A 20847-nucleotide genomic window follows, 5' to 3' on the forward strand; every position below is an offset into this window, starting at 1 on the left:
CTGAGCAGTGGTCAGTTCACAGTCTTAATTTATGTTTACAGCAACCTATTTTGTAAAGGAGGAAGTAAAAACCTAATACTACTCCTCTGCCATAAAGGGGCATTTAGACCCAGGGATTAAAGGTTTAAGGAGGTATTAAGACTCCAAGCCACAGGCAAAAAAATAGAATTTTCAAAGCTTTGTGTAGATATCTACAGACTTCTTAAAATCTGATGCTAAATATTTTTGCCTGAGATTTTGAGGCAGAATAGTACACTTAATCATATTGAACTTTAAGTAAATAAAAAACATGAAGTTACAAAACTTCATGTTATACTAGGTTGCAGACATTGGCTTAAAAGCTTGATAGGATGCTAACTTTGTCAAAAGATTGCTTTTAATGAAAGACCAAGTAAGAAAATATTAGAGGAAGATTTTTGGAGATATTCAGGGGAAGTTCTTAACAAAATCTAAGAAAAAGTAATCACTACTGGTATATTTTCCATTCCCTGCAGGAAGAAATAACTAAATGGCTCTAACTTATGTATAGACTGAAAAAAAAGGTGAATAAATATGAAATAACTGTATCTTTCCTTACCTACAGGGGGAAGCATTCTAGAAAAGAGAGTTGCTGCTAATTTTATTGTTTTATTTTGTTTTCCTTGTCATATTAAGAGGATTCTGGCATAGTTTTACTTTATCTCAGCATTAGTCCCTTTGGAAAATGTTGCTATGTGTCTATCTAAAGCAGCAGTCTTAGTTTGTGTAGGGTTTGGTTTGTAATCGGGCAGAAACACCAATTTAGTGTAGTGGTTTGGTCCAAAATACTCATTACTGTTTACTTTCTGTGAGATAAGAATTAGGAGAAATGCAAAGCAGGCACCAAACTTGAAAGAATATAAAGAAGTTTATTAACAGACCTAAAAGAAAGAAAAAAAATCATACCACACCTTCAGAACTCTTCTCCTCCCCCCACCTTTCTCCCTTCTCCCACTGACAATGTAAAAAGACAACCCTTGAGATGTTCAGTCTGTTTACCACTTCCATAATAGCCTTGTTCAGTCCATTTAGGAAGAGGAGTCTCTCTTGCCCATGCTATGAAAACATTATCACAACGAGACAGCCGCCCACTTCCAAATATTGTTCAGTCCATTTAGGAAGAGGAGTCTCTCTTGCCCATGCTATGAAAACATTATCACAACGAGCCAGCCGCCCGGGTTGGTTCTCTGCTCGCATGTGAGTCCCTTCCCCGACTTGCAGCTTTTCCCGCAACTGCTTTCGAGGGTCCACTCTTGAATTACTGGGGTACAATTTTAAGGTTGAGCTGTTCAGAAACAAAAGTTCTCTTCACCCATCTCTGGGAGCATTTCATCTCTAAGAACAGAGGCCCTCCTCCTTCCCTGGAAGCAAAGGGTCCTCCTCATCTTCATCTCTAGGACTGTCTCTGGGAGCATCTTTAGGAACAGAGGTCTTCCCCTTTCCATGCGGAGTAAGAGTCCTTATCGCTTCTGTCTCTCCCTGTTCAAACTTCTCATGAAATTACAGCTGCTTCAGCATCTGCCTATCTCAGCGCAGGTGCTTTGCTCACAAGTACAAGTTGAATGCTCCACCCCCCCCATGCCTTCATGAAATTACAACAGGTACTCTTATACCTCATAGCTTTATCACAGAATTTCAGCTTTAAGCATCTCCTGTTTCTCTTCCCTCAGGTTTTCAGTTCTTCACAGCACTAAAAGGGTTAATCTCACCTAGGCCTTGCAGCTGGAATTTCACTTATCGCTGTTGGTCACATGATCTTTGCTGGACAGCGGTGCAGCTTCAGCTGAATCTTGGCTGCACTGGAGAGGGGGAACCGGGCCACTCCGGCTGCAAATAGCAGGTCTGGGAGGGGTTCTGCAGGTGGAGCAGGGCCCATCGGCTCCAGGATGGCCGTGGCCCGGCCTGGCCTGGCCTGAGCAGGGCCTGGGCCGGGCCCACCAGCCCCTGCACGGGGCCCGCAGCCACCTGTCCCAGTGCCGGAAATGGGAGCGGGCTCTGCCCGGGCTTGTCTATTCTTAAGGGTGGATCACAGAGGCGGTCACAATTTTAAGTGTCTTAAAGAATTGTCCATATTCAAACTGGCCATCTGATAGGTTCTGTCAGGTCACAGAGGAAGCTGTAAGAACCCCTTTGCAAGAACATCACTTCCGGGACTATGCTTGCTAACCCATGACAGTTTGTAAGCGTAAAATAATGAAGTTTATTTAGGTGTGATCATTTTGAATGGCAGGACCTATACAATTTTGAAATTGCTGAAAGGAATTCAGTAAATGTTCTCTTTGTGCTATGGAGACTTCTCTTTTTTTCAGCAGGAGCATATAACTTACTGAGTGAATATATAACCCAGGGTTAAGGCTGTTATTTTTTGATGCACTCTTTAGAACATTTGACAAAAGCTTGGTGGTGTACCTTTGACATCCTAATTGTATATAAAAACATGACTTAAGAAAGCAAAAGAATACAAAAATCTTTCTGGTCTGTAACATGACATGAGTGACAAATATTCTAAGGATAAAACCATTTACACAAAAAATGTTTTAGCACCAGATTGGCGGGACACCAATACCTATTACTGGTTGTTGCTATGATGATGAATTCTCTGTAGAATTTTCGTAAGGAACCTGAATGGTTACTGTCACAGTGTCAGAAAAAAATACCTAAGTATGGTCAATACACTTTCCTAGATGGGTTATCATAGAATCATCACAGAATGATTTGCACCTTAAAGATTATCTAGTTCCAATCCCCCCTGCCTGGTGTTATGAGTATTTGAAGTGCTGCACAAGTAGGAACATTTCTTGCCATTGAGTTCATGATTGGTTGGGGAAACAAAACAATGACAACATAATGAAAAGTTTTGCTTGAAGCAGTGTGGGCTGGCTGCTCATATTTGGTTGAGCCTCATGTTAAATGATGCTGGTCAGCAGGAACTCATCCACTGAGAGACAGGGCCTTTGCCAGTGCTGCTCTTAGATTAATTTCTAAGTAACATGTGCATCAATTTTCAGTAAGAATGAAGTCACAAAACCTTTATTCAAAGAACACAGAAATCTGGCATATTTTCTGTTTTTCAAATGGATTTTTGTAGCATGGAGTTAGTATTTGGTAAGTTACAAATATACTGGGAAGGAAGAACTTTAATGAGTTTTACTTCTCTAGAAGGTATTCTTGGTGCCAATTTCTTAGGTGCCAATTTCTTAGTTAGATCAGTCAGCACCAAGATTAGGGTAAATGCTGTCAGTATTGGATTTTGTCTAACATGGATGAGATCTACACTTTATTCCTGGAATGAAAGCTCCTTGCCAGACTCATAAAGTTAAGGTAGCAAATGGAAGTGTCTCCATTCAACTTTTAAAGCACAAAATCCTTGATTTTCCTCCCATTTTTATCTTCTTTTTCCTTTTTACTTGTTAGCAGTGATTTCCTCTTGGTAACAATACAAAATTGATGACGTATGGACCACCTTTACTGTCTAGAATGGCAATTATAGAGCAGAAAAGTCCAAATGTCTATTAGGTATGACTTCCCTCCTAATGACTACAATTTCCTAGTGTAATTCTTCTTCCAAAAGGCTTAGAAAAAAAGACAAATTAAATGCTGGCTGTCAAGCATTATTTTATGATCCTCTGCTTCAGGTCATATTACGTCTATGAATCTTTCACAAGAGCTTGAGGCAAGTGTGTGCCACCCAAAAGGCAAACTACTAATGAACCCACTGCAGTGTTATTAGTGCCACTTCAGAGTCTCAGTCCTGCTGCTGCTCTCTTGATTCACCACCAGCAATATAATATGGATTGGACTGTGGATCCAGGTGGTTAGTCATTTTTCTAGACTCAGTTGGCAAGGGCTGCTGCATGCTGTGTTTCCCACGAAGAACAGCTTTGTACTGGGTAAATAGTGAGCTCTACCACATTACCTACACATCTCTGTGCAACTCTCTATATTTTTCTGTGGATATGCCCAGCCCCCACCCTGGAGGGACATCTGCTGAGATAAGGAGGGTGCTTAACCTCTCAGCAGAACTTCCCTGGAAAGGGAGCTACTTTCAGTTACGGCGAGAAGAACACAAACCCAGAATCCTCTGGGAGACCCTATGCAGATCCTTTGTAACCCATTGGCCCTTACCCTCTGACACCCACCCCCTGTATCCCTATAAGAGCTAGCCCTCTGCCCCTGCGAGGGGGAGAGTGAGCTTGTCCCTGGCCTCCCCTTTGCCAGACTAATAAAGCTACCTCGTGCAGAACAGCTATATGGGCCTCTCGTCTCTCTCTCCCTGGTCTGGCTTGGAGGCTGCCCTGCAGAGCTGAGCTGAAATCACGAGCTGACAATCACTAAAGAGCTGACAGCCTCTGCACGGGCCCTCCTGCCAGCAGCTGAGGGAAGACACTGGGCCTCAGGAAGACGATCTCTTTCGGGACCATCTCTCTGGACCGGCCACAGCTTCCTCGGTCAGAGCTACTGACCCCACACCAGCTGCCATATTTTTCCGTCGAGGTTGTTTGGCAGTGCTAAAATGAAGTCTTTATGCATGTAAAGCTCTGCATTTGGTTAGTGAGATGCATATTTGACTCTAGAAGTTTTGGTTGCATTTTTAAAATAAAGATTCTGCAGAAATCCTGCTAGAGTAAGAGATGGTACAGATGTAGTGCTTTGCTGATCAGAGTGCTTGTTTATGTGCAGAATGAAGAAATCATCCCTTTGTCTGTAATAAAAGCACCCTGATTCAACGAGTTCTGAATAGGTGATACATAATAATAAATCTTACATAGCGGAAGAGTAGATTTTTATGGAAGATAAACACTGAAACAGAGGGCAGGAATATAACACAATTTTTATAAAGTTGCATCTCTTTCAGAGTTTGACTATACTCCTCTCAATTTGTTTAGCTCCCCCAAAATATGATGCCTATTAATCACAAATATGGGTTTCAAGCCAACATTCCCCTATAAAACCTGTTTTCTTCCATAACAGCAAACTTAAAGTCACTACAAGGTGATAATATTTCACTGTGTCAATACAGCAAACATAACCAAACAGTGAGATGAATCATACAAGGTACTGGTCTTCTCACCTTAAACTGTCACAGCACAGTGGTTCTTTATCCAAACCTCTGGACTGAAGTACTCACCTACTTACATTTGTGCCTTGCCTGCAGATTCTTCAGGGCTGGAAGGTGCCATCTTTGTTCAGTGCCATCTTTAGGCTGCATGATCCAGAAACAGTGAACTAGTATTAAAATTCCAGAGTAAGAGACATTTTAAGAAAATAAATGTTTCATTTTTCCTAGACTGTGTGTATTAACTAACCCCATATCAAACAAGGAGAAAGAAGGGAAAGTAAAAAAGGAAATAATGCATGGTTATCAGTATATTTTCTTTTAAGATTTCATTCCATATAAAGACTTAAGACTGCCCAAATAAAACTTATACCACTTTGTAAAATTATGATAAATTTCAAATATGAACACTACCATAAAATGAAACCTGTGAAAGAAGTAAATAGGTTTTGGGGGAGGCATTTTGGTGCAAAAGAATTCTTCCCTTAAATAGTTTTTTAAAACCACTCCCTTTCTCCACAAATTATAATGGGTTTTAAAAGCTATTGTTTTCTTTTGTCATGAAATATATTTCTGTTGTACATATGTGACAGATGGAATCTATTTTACTTGTTTGTTTGTAGCTGATTGTGGAATTTTTACTGTGTTTTCCTAAATAAGTTAAGACTTCCACATTCTGAAACAAAGGTGGATTAGGCACACAGTCTGAAAGGATTGTCTTTGCTACTGAAGAAAAGATAATCCTAGAGCTCTTGCTATCTTCAAGACTGCATGCTCAGACTGACTGGTACACACAGAGCAGACTCCTAGAGTAGATTCCTTTCTTCACACCATACTGAATTTGTGCAGCTGTCCCCAAGTCTGAATTTTGAGAGTGTGTGTGGGGGGAGGTGGGGTAGGGTACGAGGCAGGGAGGGACGTTTCCAGTTCAAAGTGTCCTGAATGGTTTTAAGATTGTGCTGCAGCTCATGACAGTGGTATTTTTTTTACCATGAAGTTGCAGGTATGTGTTGCATGAGGTCTGTAAAGCCTTTTGAGGTACTGTAATAGGATAGTCAATTGCCAAAACTGATGTACATGGTTGTCCATGTTACTTTTTGGCAGTACTTTCAGGAATTTCCCCAAGTTGTGCCTGGACAGTACCTGTTCTGGAGAGACCTAGTTGAGATGATTGAAAACACAGCAGTTAAATAACAGTTAATCAGGAAGACAATAAATGAGTCAATCCCGTTTTCTTCCTAAGCATTTTAGATGTACCCTGTGAGAGGACACTGCATGCAGACAGCTAAGAGCCGAGATTATGAGATATAAGAATTAAAATTCACTGAATACCAAGTCAAATTTCACAATAAATAGAAAGATGATACTGTTCCTAAAGACTCAAAGAGGACTTTGTAGAGTTTGTTGCAGCTAGGAATGCACTAAAAGTTGGAGATTGGACAGAAGTGTGAGGAAAGCAAGAAATACTAGGGTAATGCAGGAAGCAGGAAGGAGATGACACGCTCCTTTACTCCACCACACCAACTACTCCCCCCCACCCCCCCACCTTTTCTCTCACTTAAACTTTTTCTTTTCTAAATAAGAAACAATAATAATTTCTATTTACAGAATAATAAAACCAGAACGCAGCACCATACAGGCTGCTGTGAAGAAAGTAACTTCATCCCAGACAGACCCAATATAAAAGCAATGTTGTTAAAGCCTGGCTTTGACAAGCTCCTTCAGACAAACAAGTAAGGATTACTAGTAGCACTGTTCAGTAAGAAATGATGATGAGTCGAAGTGTCAATATATATTTTCAATATCAAAACTTGCTGCTAGGTCTATTCCTCAATATGATTTGACTGAAAGAACTGGCAGACTCCTCTCTGGCTCAATAGCAGCATGTTCAGGTATTCTGTATGGAATAATAAGAATGATAAAAAGGTCAAAAATTTTTTGCAATTGCATATAACTGTGAGGAACAAATAAATCAAACAGGCACTTAAAGACTTTGCGCTCTTTTCTTCTTAAAAAAAAAGCAACTGGGACACTGAAAGTTATGAATTTATCTTTTTTTGGTCCCAGTTTATAATTTTGCCTGTAGCCTCATGCTGGAAACTTACAAATCATGAAAACTCTGAAAAGTATAAGTATTTAAAATATCAGGTAATTCTGTCACAAATTATCATCTTATTCTCAGTCAGCATATAATACTGTGCAAACAAAAATCTGGTGGAAGGATCATACTCTGATTGCATTTTCATATTATGGACTCAGAGTAAAATTGCTTCAGAATTGAAATTATTGTATGTGAGGATTTTCAAGGGTGATTGTGACATCTAGACACACACTGGAACTCAGTGGAACTCAGAACTAAGGAGAATAACATAGCTAAGGTGCTTATTTAACTTTGAAAACTTAAACATTTATGCTTAAATTGACACAAGGATAAAAACAACAGTGGGGGCTGTGACAAGTTTTTCTTGCTTTTGCATCTTCTGCTTTTTCTCTTGAAATTATGTAGCACATGTCCCTACTCCTCTACTGTTTATGGAATATTTTACACATTTATTTTCAAATTAAAAGGAAAGAAAAACTCTTAAAAGTGCTGAAGTTACTTAGCACCAAACTTGGACAGTTATTTAGACTGCCCTCTCCTCAGCACTTCAATGCCATTCATTTAGACTTCAGAAATGTAGTTTTCACTGCTTTAGAATTAGCAGATGGAAAATTTATCTACTGTGTGCTCAATGTAAGTAGTGACTTGATAAACATGTTTTGTTTATCCTTTGTTGTAGAAAGCATTGAAACTTGCTGATGCAATACATTAGAGACATCATAATATAGTCTTTGCTTTTGGGAAATTTTTCTGGGAATCAGAATATTTCTAGGAAGCTAAATTTATGGTTATTTTATGGCATGAAGAGAGAAAATGAGCTCTCAGGCTCCTTTGAAACCAGTATCTTGTCAGGAAATTTGTACCCATTTCGATATGCTTTGTGTGTTGTGATTTAGCTGCTGGATTTACTTATGATGCCTTTTTGCAAAAAATACGAGGTAGAGAATTTTGTGCTCTTGGTGCAGAATAGTGAATTTGATTAGCCATGTTATTTTATGTTATCTGTGATTTTATCCCTACCACAAGTACTGTGAAGAAGCATTTTGGGAAGCAGAAAGCTCCATATCATTAATAATAAGTAAAGAGTGAAACTACTTCATTAGGCATGTGGAAATGGTCAAACTTAGACAGTGTGTTTGCTGGGTTGCAGGGATTTCTCACGCAGTCAAACACGTATGACAGAAGGCAGCGAAGGGTGTTGCAGGTGGATGGACAGACAGACTGCATCTCCTTTAAAAGATCTCTCTGTGGTCTTGAAGAGCGGATGGTCTGAGGAGGGAAGATTCGTCACTCTGGATCCATCCCTTAGTGAATGCTTCTGTCTCCCCTAACCGTGGATGAGGGTGCCGTGTAAAATGCCGTGATGGCTGTGCCAGGAACATTGCACTTAGTAACACTTTACTGCAGCTTTAAAGCTCAATCATGGCTGAATTTTGGCAGTTCTGATTTGCTAGGATCTCACTGTCCAAGGTGTTGCTCTAATATCTAGCCAGGTTATTGGGGAAGCTCCCATACCTCATCTATTCTTTCAAATTCTTTGTAACTTTGGTCATATTATTTTTAAGGTTTTCACTGCTGTTGTAACAGAAGAAATTAATCAAAATTCATGATGCTGAATTTCTGAAGAAAAAGAGAGTATCTTCAAAGAAGTACCAGTGGAGCATGTGTATGGCTTTTGGCACCATTCCCAGCACTAATTTTTAATATGTAGTATAACATTATGTTTTGCTCAGTTCCAGTCTAAAAGCTAAGTGGACCAATTTAGCAAATGTGTGCAGTGATGGAAGGTACCCGAGTTTATGATTCAAACTTTAGTATTCATTTTTTTCAAAGACCTGAACGTTCACAAATTCACAGCCTTTTAAAAATGTGTGTTGAATGGGAGGAGAATGGAGAGGGAAGTGTGGTAGTGTTCAGTTCTTTGTGAGTCTTATAGTAGACCTAATATATAACAGAGGCATAAAGTATTTTCCCTTCCTTCTTTCTCCATATTGCATAGCTCTGTCTTACCTTAAAGAACATTCTTTAAATTTTTACCATTGGTTTAGACTAATCATGTTTCATTTTGGTAAAAGCCTATAGACACTGAATAATCAAAGCCTTTCAGATGACTGATTAAAACCCCATCATCAAAATGGTTCTATCTGAGAGAGCTCTACCTATTGCTGTTCCGTCCTGAGCAAGTAATCCCAAATAAATCAGTGAATCTATTTTCTTAAGTAAGAAAATAGATCCTATATTTCCATATAAAATCAGTGCATGACATTTATCTAGGCCTTTACTTTTTGAGTACCTCTCCTAGCAGACTGAGATGCTTTTAGGACTGTGTCCTTGCATTATGCAAGGAGGTACTGCTAAACTGTCTGTGCTACCTTGCTCTTCTGTAACATGCAAAGACATATTTTGTGGGCTAGAGTCAGCAGTCCTTTGAGAAACTATGTGATAAAACCACATGCACCTGTGCTAGGCCCACTGCTTCCTTTACTTCTACCTTTGCCTGCTTTCTTGTCCTGCTCATGTCTCTGGACTCTAGAATCTTCAGGGCAGTGACTGTGGTTCTTTCGGATACATTGTTCACGGGGCACATTCTCAGTCCATAAGACTGGATACTCAGTTGTGGAAAAAAGGAACAAATGTTTTTCCCCCACCTCTCAGGCATGTTGGACCTAACAACAAACTGGAATATTAATAGCTGGGCTTTGGAAAGAGCTGAGCTAGTTCCTCGGGGTACATTTGAAGTGCCTTTACACCTCAGTGCGGAAAAATTTGTTCTGAAATATTTTCTGCAATGAAAAAGTAATCATTACAGTCAAAATCAATAAAATTGAAAATGCAACTTTTTGGAAATGTAATGTAAATATATTGTGGCTTATATTGCTTATTTGTATGTATAACACTTTTGTATTACAGATAATAAATTTGTCTCTATTATCTGTATAATGTAGGAAGAGACATTTCATTAGAATTTGCACATATTTTTAAAGAAATTACCTATAAATGAAAATACCCCCAGTAAGAAAAAGTTTCTCTTGGTTTCAAAATATTAGAACAAGTGTCTATTAAATGGAGGAGTCATTTGGAAAGCTTCAGGTAAAAACATTTTTGGTGAATGAATGGAGGATTGGGAAATAAGGTGTTAAAAGTGGGTGAAAATTATTAGCAATTTGAAGCTGAATACATTTGTCTACTCAGTGCTCTGTTCTCTGCTTTCTGGTTCATTTTCAGATTTTTTCAATTTTTTCAGTTTGCTTTCAGCTCTCAGTGTTATCTGTTGAGGTAGCTGTGGAAATGGAAAGAAGGATGTTTTTTGCCCCTGGTTAGCCATAAGAACTCATAATGCTATATCATTCCAATAGCTGCAAGTATGTGGGCAATGAGTGTACAGTGAACCCATTTTGTTATTAATCATTTGCTGGAGCAAACACTCTGCTACAGCAAGGGCTGTTCAGAGGCGTAAACTGCATAATGTTTATTATAATAAATCAATCTGTACCAGATACCCTAGGGGATCCCAAATCACTGGAGGAGATCCAAAAGATTCCAAGTAAGACATCTTACAAATCTACTGACAACTGAAAAATAAGGTGGAAAAAAGCTATATGGGCCAAATATGTGAAATATAAAGCGGGATGATTTATGTTGGCAGCCCATCATGGTGTGTATGTTCATGAATGGAATCCATTTCTCACTTAAGAGTTTTTTAAGACTATCATGGACTATGGCAAGTGAAGACATACTTGAGTTTCAGCTCATAGCAAAAGAAAACCATTCAGTTATTTGATTAACATATATATATATATTCAGTTATTTGATTAACATATATATATATGTATATATTAACTATATATATAGTTAATGCAACAGAAAAGCTGCATAGCATGTCTATTGGAATAAACAATTGTAAGTAAAAATGGCACATAAAACCCAGCAACATGTGTAATGTGCTTATATAGCTTAAGCTGTAGTCTTTTTCTTATCTTAGGTGGAAAGGTCTGAAACACACAAACTGGTTAATCTTTTCTTCCTCATTATTTTTTACTTAATACTTGTACACTCACAAGCACACATGGAAATTATTTTAAACAATGGCTTTTAAAGCTAAAGAGTTGTTTATTTATAAGTCAGGAAATGCCAGAGTTAAATAAGGTTTCCTAGGTGTTATATCTTTCCACCTTGTTCAGGTTATTTATGAAACAGATTTCTAGATGTGCCATAGTCTCTTTTCTCCTGTCTTTTCAGCCAGGTCCTTATCCATCTCACTACCCTTTGTTTTCTTTCCACATGGACTCTCTAGACTGTGCAACATTCCTGTTAAAGTTCCCACCCTGAATTCTCATCCCATCCACCTAATCCAATTTGTTTCTTTCATCTTCATGTTTCCAATTTGCTCTTCTTTCCTTATCCCTTCCATCACGCTTCCTGCACAATTTTCTCTGTCTACTTCCTTCATATTGTCATAGCTTCTCAATGTATTTATCTTTTCCTCTCATACCAGTCCTGTGACAGAGTCTATGCCATTTTGGTCTGATTACCAACCTCAGCTCCTTGTTGTACATTCACTAGTTTGTCTTCTACCAGCTAAATCCTGGGATCTCATCTCTACTTTTTGGTCTTTGCCTCCCTTCCACATGAATCTTAGTCTCTGTGTAATCTTTGTTCCAGTCTACTTCCCTCTGCTGAGCCACCCATTATACTCTCTGAATTTGAACAAAAAGCTGAATGCTTGTACTCAACTCTGTTTTCAAAATTAGCTCTAGATAAAATACCTGGTACAGGGCACAGACAGCCTTTTTTTGTACACTGGGTTGGAAATACGTAATTTCTCTGTAAAGGAAGCTCTTGCATATTATCCTGTTTGGGCCTGAGAACATTGGTACAGTCAAGCATCTTCAGTAATGATAGAATTATTTTAGACTTCATCCACTAAAATGCAAGAAAAATATATTTTGAACATGGACAAACCCTGTCTCATTTCCTCAAAGATCTAAAGTTATCCAAATTTGGGGAGACATCTACAGGACCACCAAAGGCACTTCCACAGGATCACTGGTGTACAAGCCATTTATTCTTTCAAATTTTTTCAATGCTCTTAGGACAAGAGCTCTAAGTGTTTTCAGAAACGTGAGAAATATCAGGCAAATGGGCCAGCTGGGGCATCAGCAACTCTGCCTTTCATAACATCTTTTTAGCATGACTTTATTTGGTGAACTTTACTAGGTCTATACTCTAAGCAGAGCCAGATCCAGACTTTAACTGAGCAAGTTTTGCCAGATAATTTATGATCCAGATCTAGGCTTACTGATTGTTTTTGTTGCTGTTGCTGTGGTTGGTTGGTTGGTTGGCTGGCTGGAGTCTTTTTGTTATTTTGGTTTGGGTTGGGTTTTGTATTCCGTATCACAAATGGTAGACCTAGATAACATTGGTTTTAGTGAAACTTGCTTGATATTTTCTCTTTTAAAATCCTGTCTCTACATTATTGTAATTCTGCTTCATTTAAACTATTCAAATTGAAAATGCCCATGTGCCAAAATTTTTTTTAGGTGTTTTTAACCAAACTGTTGTAGCTGTTTATGAGACTGGGGAAAGGGAGAAGGACTATGGTACCATGTTAAACACCTGTACTACACCTTTGTTGGAGAGTGGAAACACACTGCTTTGGAGGAATTTGATTGGTGCAGGGAATGGGAAAGAATAGCCCTGGGGTCAGGGATGTGGGAGTTCTTTTTCAATGAAAATTCGCCTAGATGTAGCTACACACTTAATGAAGAGAGTAGAAGCTCAATTCACTGGAGCCCACCTTCTCCAGTCTGTCCCAGTTTTTGCTTGGAAAATAGGCTGTCCACCTCCAGTACTGCCCCCAAAGCGACCATCTTCAGTCCAAGACTGCATGGGCTGAGTAGGCCTTGGCCTGTAATTGAGCATTATTGTTAGGAATTGCCTTATGACTTGCCATTAAAAATTAGTACAGAGTTTTGTGATACAGGTGTAGCAATACTAGTTTAACACATTTGAGTCCCTTCAGGAACAATTGCTCTTCATTCACGCTCCTCTTTAGTGAGCTCATGAGGATCTATACTGTTACTTAATCTCCTGTTCTTGGACATAGATGAGTTCAATATGCCATTCACAGTGTGATGCCATAACTGCCATGATATTTGCTAGCAAAAATCAGGAGGTTTTATGCTCCCTCCAGCCAGCCAGCGGTTTAGGGACAGAAATTCTTTAATGATTCTGCCACAGCAGCTTCTATATCATAAAAATTATGCACAGATTAAGGAGTCTGTGGCCTGTACTGTCAGTGTTTTCCCAGGTGGTACCCAGGCAGCAAAGAAGAAATTGCTTGTGTCAAAGGTAGACAGGTGAAGAATGAGCTACGTAAAGAGGTACAGATTCTGTGAAAAAAATTAACTGAGGGAAAAATATTTCCCCTGGACTTCTCAAATAGTTCAGGAAGAACAGAATGTCATCCAGTGAGGTATCACCATCAGCACAGGGACCTCAGGCTGAAGCCATAATTTTAGTTTTTCTACTTTTCAGTACTACAGCTTGAAATCTTTTGTGTGTGTGTGTGTCTGTGTCTGTGTCTGTGTGTAATACATACTACGGGTTCATTTTTTTTTTATAAGTATTTTGAGTTATCAAAATTTTCTGAGAAACACATCCTAAAGAATGATCATAAATGAAACCAAATTCACATGACGGTAATACCACAGTGATGCTTTAAGAATTGCTTGACAAACATTAGACACAGAGTTTATTTCATGAAAGTTGTAGTCAGTATCATGTATCAAAATAGGTAACTGCAGGTTGATGCCTGAGCAGATACTTTTAAATTGAGAGGTGCATTTAATGTAGTGAAAATGTGAGCAGCATATCTTTCTGATTTGCTATCCTCTTTCAGGTTCTCATGCCTCCCTGACTCATCTTCTCTGTCTATTCCTACCATAGTTTTCTAATCCATCATAAAAATGTGCTTTTTGCAGCTACATCATGTAATATGAACACTATCTGCAAATATTTTCAGTCAGCTGTAGGGCACCTCATCTCTGGAAGAGATTCTAAAATCCCATATTAAAACTTATATTCTTCAACAATAGCATCGTTTTTGTTTGGGAGTCCTTTTTATGGCACATCCTCTTTTTTTATGTGGCTCATTATACATAATTTGAACATCACTTTTAAGAATTGCCATATGGTGTCAATAAATAAGTCTTTAGAGGCTTTCACTTATCTTCTAAATATGGTTCAATGGTGACTAATTAAATCAATATATTAAAAAACTCTACAGCCTATACAAATCAATGGTTATTTTAATATTTAGATCCTGCCTTATTAAGAACTCCTTGAAGATACATCCTTCAAGGGAGAAAATTAGCTATTTCCCCATCCCTTAGCTTTTATTTTATATTGCACTACACAGTTTTTATTGTATAATGAACTGTATAGCATATTGGTAGTCTTAATTTTTGCATTTTTCTATGCTTTCAGTCTCAGCTGGGGTTCCTGATAAAACTTCACTTGCTTGCCCTCACAGCAAAAGCAGAATTGGAGTTATAAAAGGGTTCTCCTCTTCATTCCCTCCTCTCCTCTGCATTCATTGCGAGGTAATTTTGTGAGTACTGCATTCTAATATTAAATTGGATAGCAACTCATCATCTAAGGGGATGATGGCAATGGCTGATTCAACTCCGTTCTCATCTCAGACATAATTTGTATCCTTGTATCTGGCACAGAATCTATTCAGTGTAGTAACTCAGAACTTGGCCTTGCCTAAATCTCTAGTTGTTCAAAGAGCATTTTGACTCTCACAGTAGAGGTTAAGCAAATGTCACCTGTGTCTGTCTTAACAAGAATTAGATTTTAAATGGGTAATCACCATGACATAAATTCTGTATATCTCAGAGGCCTGCCTGGAATGCTTTACAGCTACTAGAGTACACATTCTATCCCCTCCTCAGTTGCTGGGAACACTACTTGCTCCTTTGACTGTTTGGAAAATAGAAGCCTCCAGCCCTTTTACCTTCCAAAACATCCTGGATTCACTCCCCTGTGTTCTTGCCTTAATATTTGTTAGACACCCTTGCTTGTTTAGATAGAAAAAAAAGTAATCCCATAAACATTAAATTCAAAGCTTCTGTTTTTCAGACAGAACTGCTCCTTTCCTCTCTGATGCCTCTCAAAGACTGACTTACATGATTGTGTTGAAGTATTGTGCTTCAACCAACCATTCTTCACCTTCGTGACAATATAGGCTTGATAATACCAGAACCAATTCTTTCTATGCTCTGATATCCAATCTAAAAAATGCAATTAGATATACAGGCACTTGCTCCATAATATTTTTCTTCCCACAGGAAGCCTTTAGCATTCTAGTGAGCCCTTTTTGATATTGTGTGCAAAGGTAGGAAAAGAAATTTTAACAAGAAAGGCAACTTTCAAGGCTCTGCATAAACCTGTTTCAGTGCTGATAATCAAGCTACTTAAACCAGTGATTTCCAAAGTGGGGTGAGTGCATCTCAGGGATTGTGCAAGACAATCTGCTGGGATGTGGGAAGAAAATATTTTGAAAATATATTTTATTACGTTTCTAAAAATCCATGTGGTATTTCTTTTGTCTTTATCTCATCCTTTTTTTTTTTTTTAAGATTTTTTAAGATTTTAATGTACATAATACATAAGCACAGTAATGCCTGTGTATGGTTTGTAAAAAAATCTATATCGGTATATGTAGATGATGCACACTCAAAATGTTTTTACTGATAGGGTTGAATGATCAAAAGATTTTTCAGGCGCCTTCTTTTCAATGATAAAAATATCGGTAAACAGTACAAGAGTCATATTAAAAAATAAACATATTTAAGTATTTATTTTCCACAACAAAAGGAAATATTGGTCTTAAAATTTTTTTAAAAATCATGGTATTTATTAGAATGTTTAAAAATGTGTTACCAAAATGGTGACTTTAACAGGAGAACAAGAAGTAGTAAAGTAAAAATGGACAAAGAAGGAGACAACTGTTTATTCAAGAACATTTTCTTCAATGAGAAAAATATTCCATTTCAGCTATTCCTAAGAAAGAGAGGTGCAAGAGACAAGCTGGCAAGCAATATCAGGTAGTGGCAATTCTCTGAGAGAATGATTTGAATAAAAGGGGAAGTCCAAGATGAGTGAATTTGGAGATGAATTTTGAAAATTCTTTGGAAGTTTGAAAATATTCCTGGGGAAGAAAAACACTGTTGCTGAAAAAGAAGGTCCCCTGTCTTCTTCTTGGTCAGAGCACTCATATAGGCTCCAAGAATACAAACTCACTCTGAATAAAGTGTTTTAATTCTTTAGTTGCCTCAAAGAAGATAAAAATATGATCTGTATTTTTTGCATAGATTTTGAGGAGACTTACAACAGACAGTGGGCAACAACACAATAATCTGAAGTGCCTGGTAACAGTTTTTAAATAAGAAATGTTGTGTTTGTGGTTTAGAAGTAAATTCATTCCCAGGGCAAGAAATCTCTTATATAACCTTATATAACCAGTAGAACTAAAACCAAATACAAGATCCAAATACTCATCACACACAATGTATATGGGTTATGATGCAAGAGAGAATGGTATGCAGAATTGGTCTAATAACTCATGCTGTGAAATTTGCCAAAGTCCAAGCAGAGTAAATAAAGTGAAAGTTCATCGTTATAGAGAGGGCAGGTGAGTAGATTGATGAAAAACAACCCAATTATAGGCATAATCTTACGTGCTCTTGCAGAGTGAGTACAGAGAGTTTAAAACTGTTTAAGCTGAGTGTATCACTACCTTTGTAATGATTTAAACTGATCTGGAATTTTTTGCTTCAAAGATAGGTGAATGACTCTAATTTCATCAATTGCTCACACCATAGGTAAGCTGATGTGTGGTAAAACAAGGCAGGTACATGGTAAATGGAATTGTTCAAGCTGTCCACAGCAGTATGCCTCATACGCCCTCTGTGTCTCATGATATTGTTTGACCAAGTTGAATATAAAGGATTCATTAACATCCAGTGAGATTTAACAGCCCTCAGGTTAAACAACACAAAGTGGGGAAAGTATATAGAAGCAATGAAAAAGTATGAAAACACCAAGGACCTCCAAAATTTCAGGAACCAGACAATAACTTTACTCTTTTCAGGCAGTACCTATTCTATTTTTGAGACTATATTAATTGTACCCAAAGAAACTCTAGTATGGGTACAGGCAAACAAGTTTAGAGGTGCCTCAGTGTGGTTTATTTTCTGTCTTTTATCTGAGTTACTTCCTTACAAATGCTTATAGTTGCACATGGTGGCATCCACACTTGGAAAGTTGCACTGTGTTATGTATCTTGGTAGAGTACATCAGAGGAACTTTTGAGGGAAGATATATCCCTAAGGAAGTTTAAGATGTTCAAGGTGAGACAGCAAGCCAAACCTAGTATAATAAAGAAGGGTTTGGTATAGTACCAAAAGGTTCCTGAGGAATATTTGCTACTTACATGGTACAAAAGGTGTTTAAACTTAATACAGCTGAAGTTATAGCTTGGTGTGCTTCAATTAGGAGAAATTGCTTTTAGGGAATCCTTGAAATCAATAGTTGCACAATGATGTGTGAGTTACAAAGGGATATAGTCAGTCGCCTTCCGGAGAGGTGAAGATAAGAAAGGAAAGGCACAATCCAGTCTTCAAATGTGAAAACATTTCCTGCTTTCTCAACAAAGGAAAAATGAACTGACCTCTTACCTTCCCAGCTATGAAAATTGGTAGCAATTAAAAATTAAATGAAGCATAAGTAGCAAAGTGAGTTCAGGGGATATATCAAATACGAAGCACAAAAAGAAAACCAATAACTTAAACTAATATAATTTAAAGTAATTTTCAAAACCAAACATTTTCTAGTTTACAAAGCTTTATGTCTGATCGTTATTTAATAGTTTTAAAATGATGCCTAGAAATGCCAAAGACACTAGTGGTCTTAGATTCATTGTTGCTGCAAAAAAAAAAAAATGCTTAATTACTTTCCAAACATAGATAGGTTCAAAAATATAGATAAGTATATCAGACAAACTTTGGAAGAGAATTTCTGTTCAGAAAGGGGAAGTACAGGAATCTTTGGACCCTTTGGCCTGGGTCTCAGAATGACTGTGTCAAAACTAGGTATCTTTTGTCACAGGTGACACCTGGATAATATAATCATCCTAAATATAAAAGCATGCAAGAGAAATAAGACTATAAAAACTAGAGAATAAATTAGACTGTATCATAGTTTAAGTGGTTTTTAGCCACTGGTTACACTTTTATGGTCTGCCCTTAGCCCTCACAGTTCCTCAAACATTCTTACAGATCCTGTGGGAGTGCACCTCAGAGTTTTTCATGTCACTTTGTCACTTGCCCCATTGAGCAGCAGACCCACACTTTCCTCAGCTTTTCTTCTGTTTCCAGTGTAGCTACAGAAACCCTCTTTATATCTTTTGCTGGTTGGAGCAACATGTGAGCTTTGGACATTTCCACCATAATCTCTGCAAGCACGCTATGTTTCTCCTGGGTAACTTGTTCCAACTTCTTACTCTGTGAACTGCTTTTTTATATTTGAACTCGGTGTTTCCTGTTGAATCAAGCTGGCTCTCTGTAACACTTCTGTTATTTACAGAACATTAGATCAAGCCACTCTTGTGCTCTGAGGAGCTTGTCCTTGAAGATCAGCTGGTTCTTCTGGTGTTCTTTGCCCTCTAGGGCAACATCCCATGAGATGTTACCAAATAGGTCCCTGAATAGGCAGAAATCTGCTCTCCTCCAATCCAAATTTGAGATTCTGCTGTTCACCTTACTTTGCTTGATTTTAAACTGCACAGTCTCTTGATTTTACCAGCCAAGGCTGTCTTTGACTTTCATATTTTTGATGATATATTTACTGATTGTGAACAATAGTTTCAAGAAAGTATTTCACTGAATGGCTGACCTGCAACAATAAATTATCTTAAACATACACTAGAAATCTTCAGGATTGTTTGTGCCCAGCTCACTTGCTTTATAGCAGACATTCAGATGTAGATCCCTGGAGAGTCAGTTGGTGATTGCAAGTCTTCTTTTAGCTGTCTACAGGCTTCATTTAGCCCCGAATTTTTTCTTCTGCAGCACAAACCTGTGCTGCCCATGACAGTCTCTTCTCTAAATTTAAACGTAAGTTCTCAGCAGACTTGTCACCACTTCCCCAGTGGTGAAAGCTCTGCACACTCCAGCCATTCCCTTGTATACAGCAAAACCCTTCCTCCTTGTCTTTCCAGCCTGTCTCTCCTGAAAAAACATGCATCAGTTCATTGGAGTGCTCTGGTGAGACCTACCAAGCTACATCTCTGTAAACTTAATGAGGTCATACCTCTGCAGCTCCCATGTGTTTCCCAAAGTGTGGCCTTTCCTTCCCCTGTGGTGTTGTTTTCTCAAGGGTAGAGAAGAGAAAGCATGAAAAGATGTGAGTTCTATTTTCCTCTGGTGCCCTAAAGCTTTTTTTACTCTCCTAAACCTTGCCTCCTCTTTGGATTATGACAACACTACCCCAATATACCTAATATACAGTTCTTCTCTAAAGGTTAACAAGACTGTTTGCAAAAACACTCTTGCCCCATTTTGTCAAAGTACTCATTCCTCAAAGACTGTCCCACAATCACAGAGACCAAAACCTTGTCTGTGCGGCTACTTATACAGCCAGGTCTTCATCCCATGCGTATGTTCACACCTACCTGAGCCTTTTCTTTCACTGCAAAGACTAGCATGAGGATATTTCTTTGAGTAGTCAAGCTTTACAGAGACTTCCATTTTAAAGCTAGAACATTCATATTAAACTGCTGGAGAGTCAAAGAAGTTTTGGAAGTGCCTTTGTCAGGCACACAACAGCATCAGGTCTAATAGTCAAGCTTTTTATATATAAAGAGACATCAGAAAATACTTTATTCTGAAGGGCACTTAGACACAGTAATAATTTACCAAGGTGCTTGATACTTTTGTAATAATGGAAAATGGAATTTGCGGTACTTCTGCATGAATTACTTTTAATTTTTCTGTATTAAGTTAGATACTTTGTTTTTCTTCTAGAAAAGTAGATACCCAGTAGATGATGATTTGTTTAAAACCACAAACCCTCATTCAATTTTTAATTAGAAAAGTGTTAAGTTCATTTCTTTTCAGTAAAACAAATATTTGTTATTGCTAATACCTTTTAAAGGCAAGCATAGCACTTCATAGTGTTTATAGGAATAGTGTATGTAGTGCACTGCTTCATCATGAATTCATGTCAATCATTTCACTGTTGCAATAGAACTTTTCTGAAAGAAAATACATTTCCCAGTCACAAGCAGGAAATTGAATTCTGCTCTATGAGAATTCAAGGGACACATGGCCATTGAACCATCAGATTCACAAGTTAAAGTACCACACTGCCTTTTCTTGTGCTGCAACTGACATCAATCACTTCTGAAACACCATATTTAAAAATCCAGCCAAAAATGCAATTAAAATGGACAATCTTGCTCACAGAGACAATAACTGCCATGAGCCAAGGCAATTTTTTATTTCAGACAGATTTCTGGCTCCATCTTTTTTTACATGTATAACTGCTTCTTTCTCACCACTGTGTGATATTCAATAAAGAAACTACTACTTTGTAATGAAGAATA

This window comes from Corvus hawaiiensis, chromosome 1 (assembly GCF_020740725.1).
Source record: "Corvus hawaiiensis isolate bCorHaw1 chromosome 1, bCorHaw1.pri.cur, whole genome shotgun sequence".
Classification (NCBI taxonomy): Eukaryota; Metazoa; Chordata; class Aves; order Passeriformes; family Corvidae; genus Corvus; species Corvus hawaiiensis.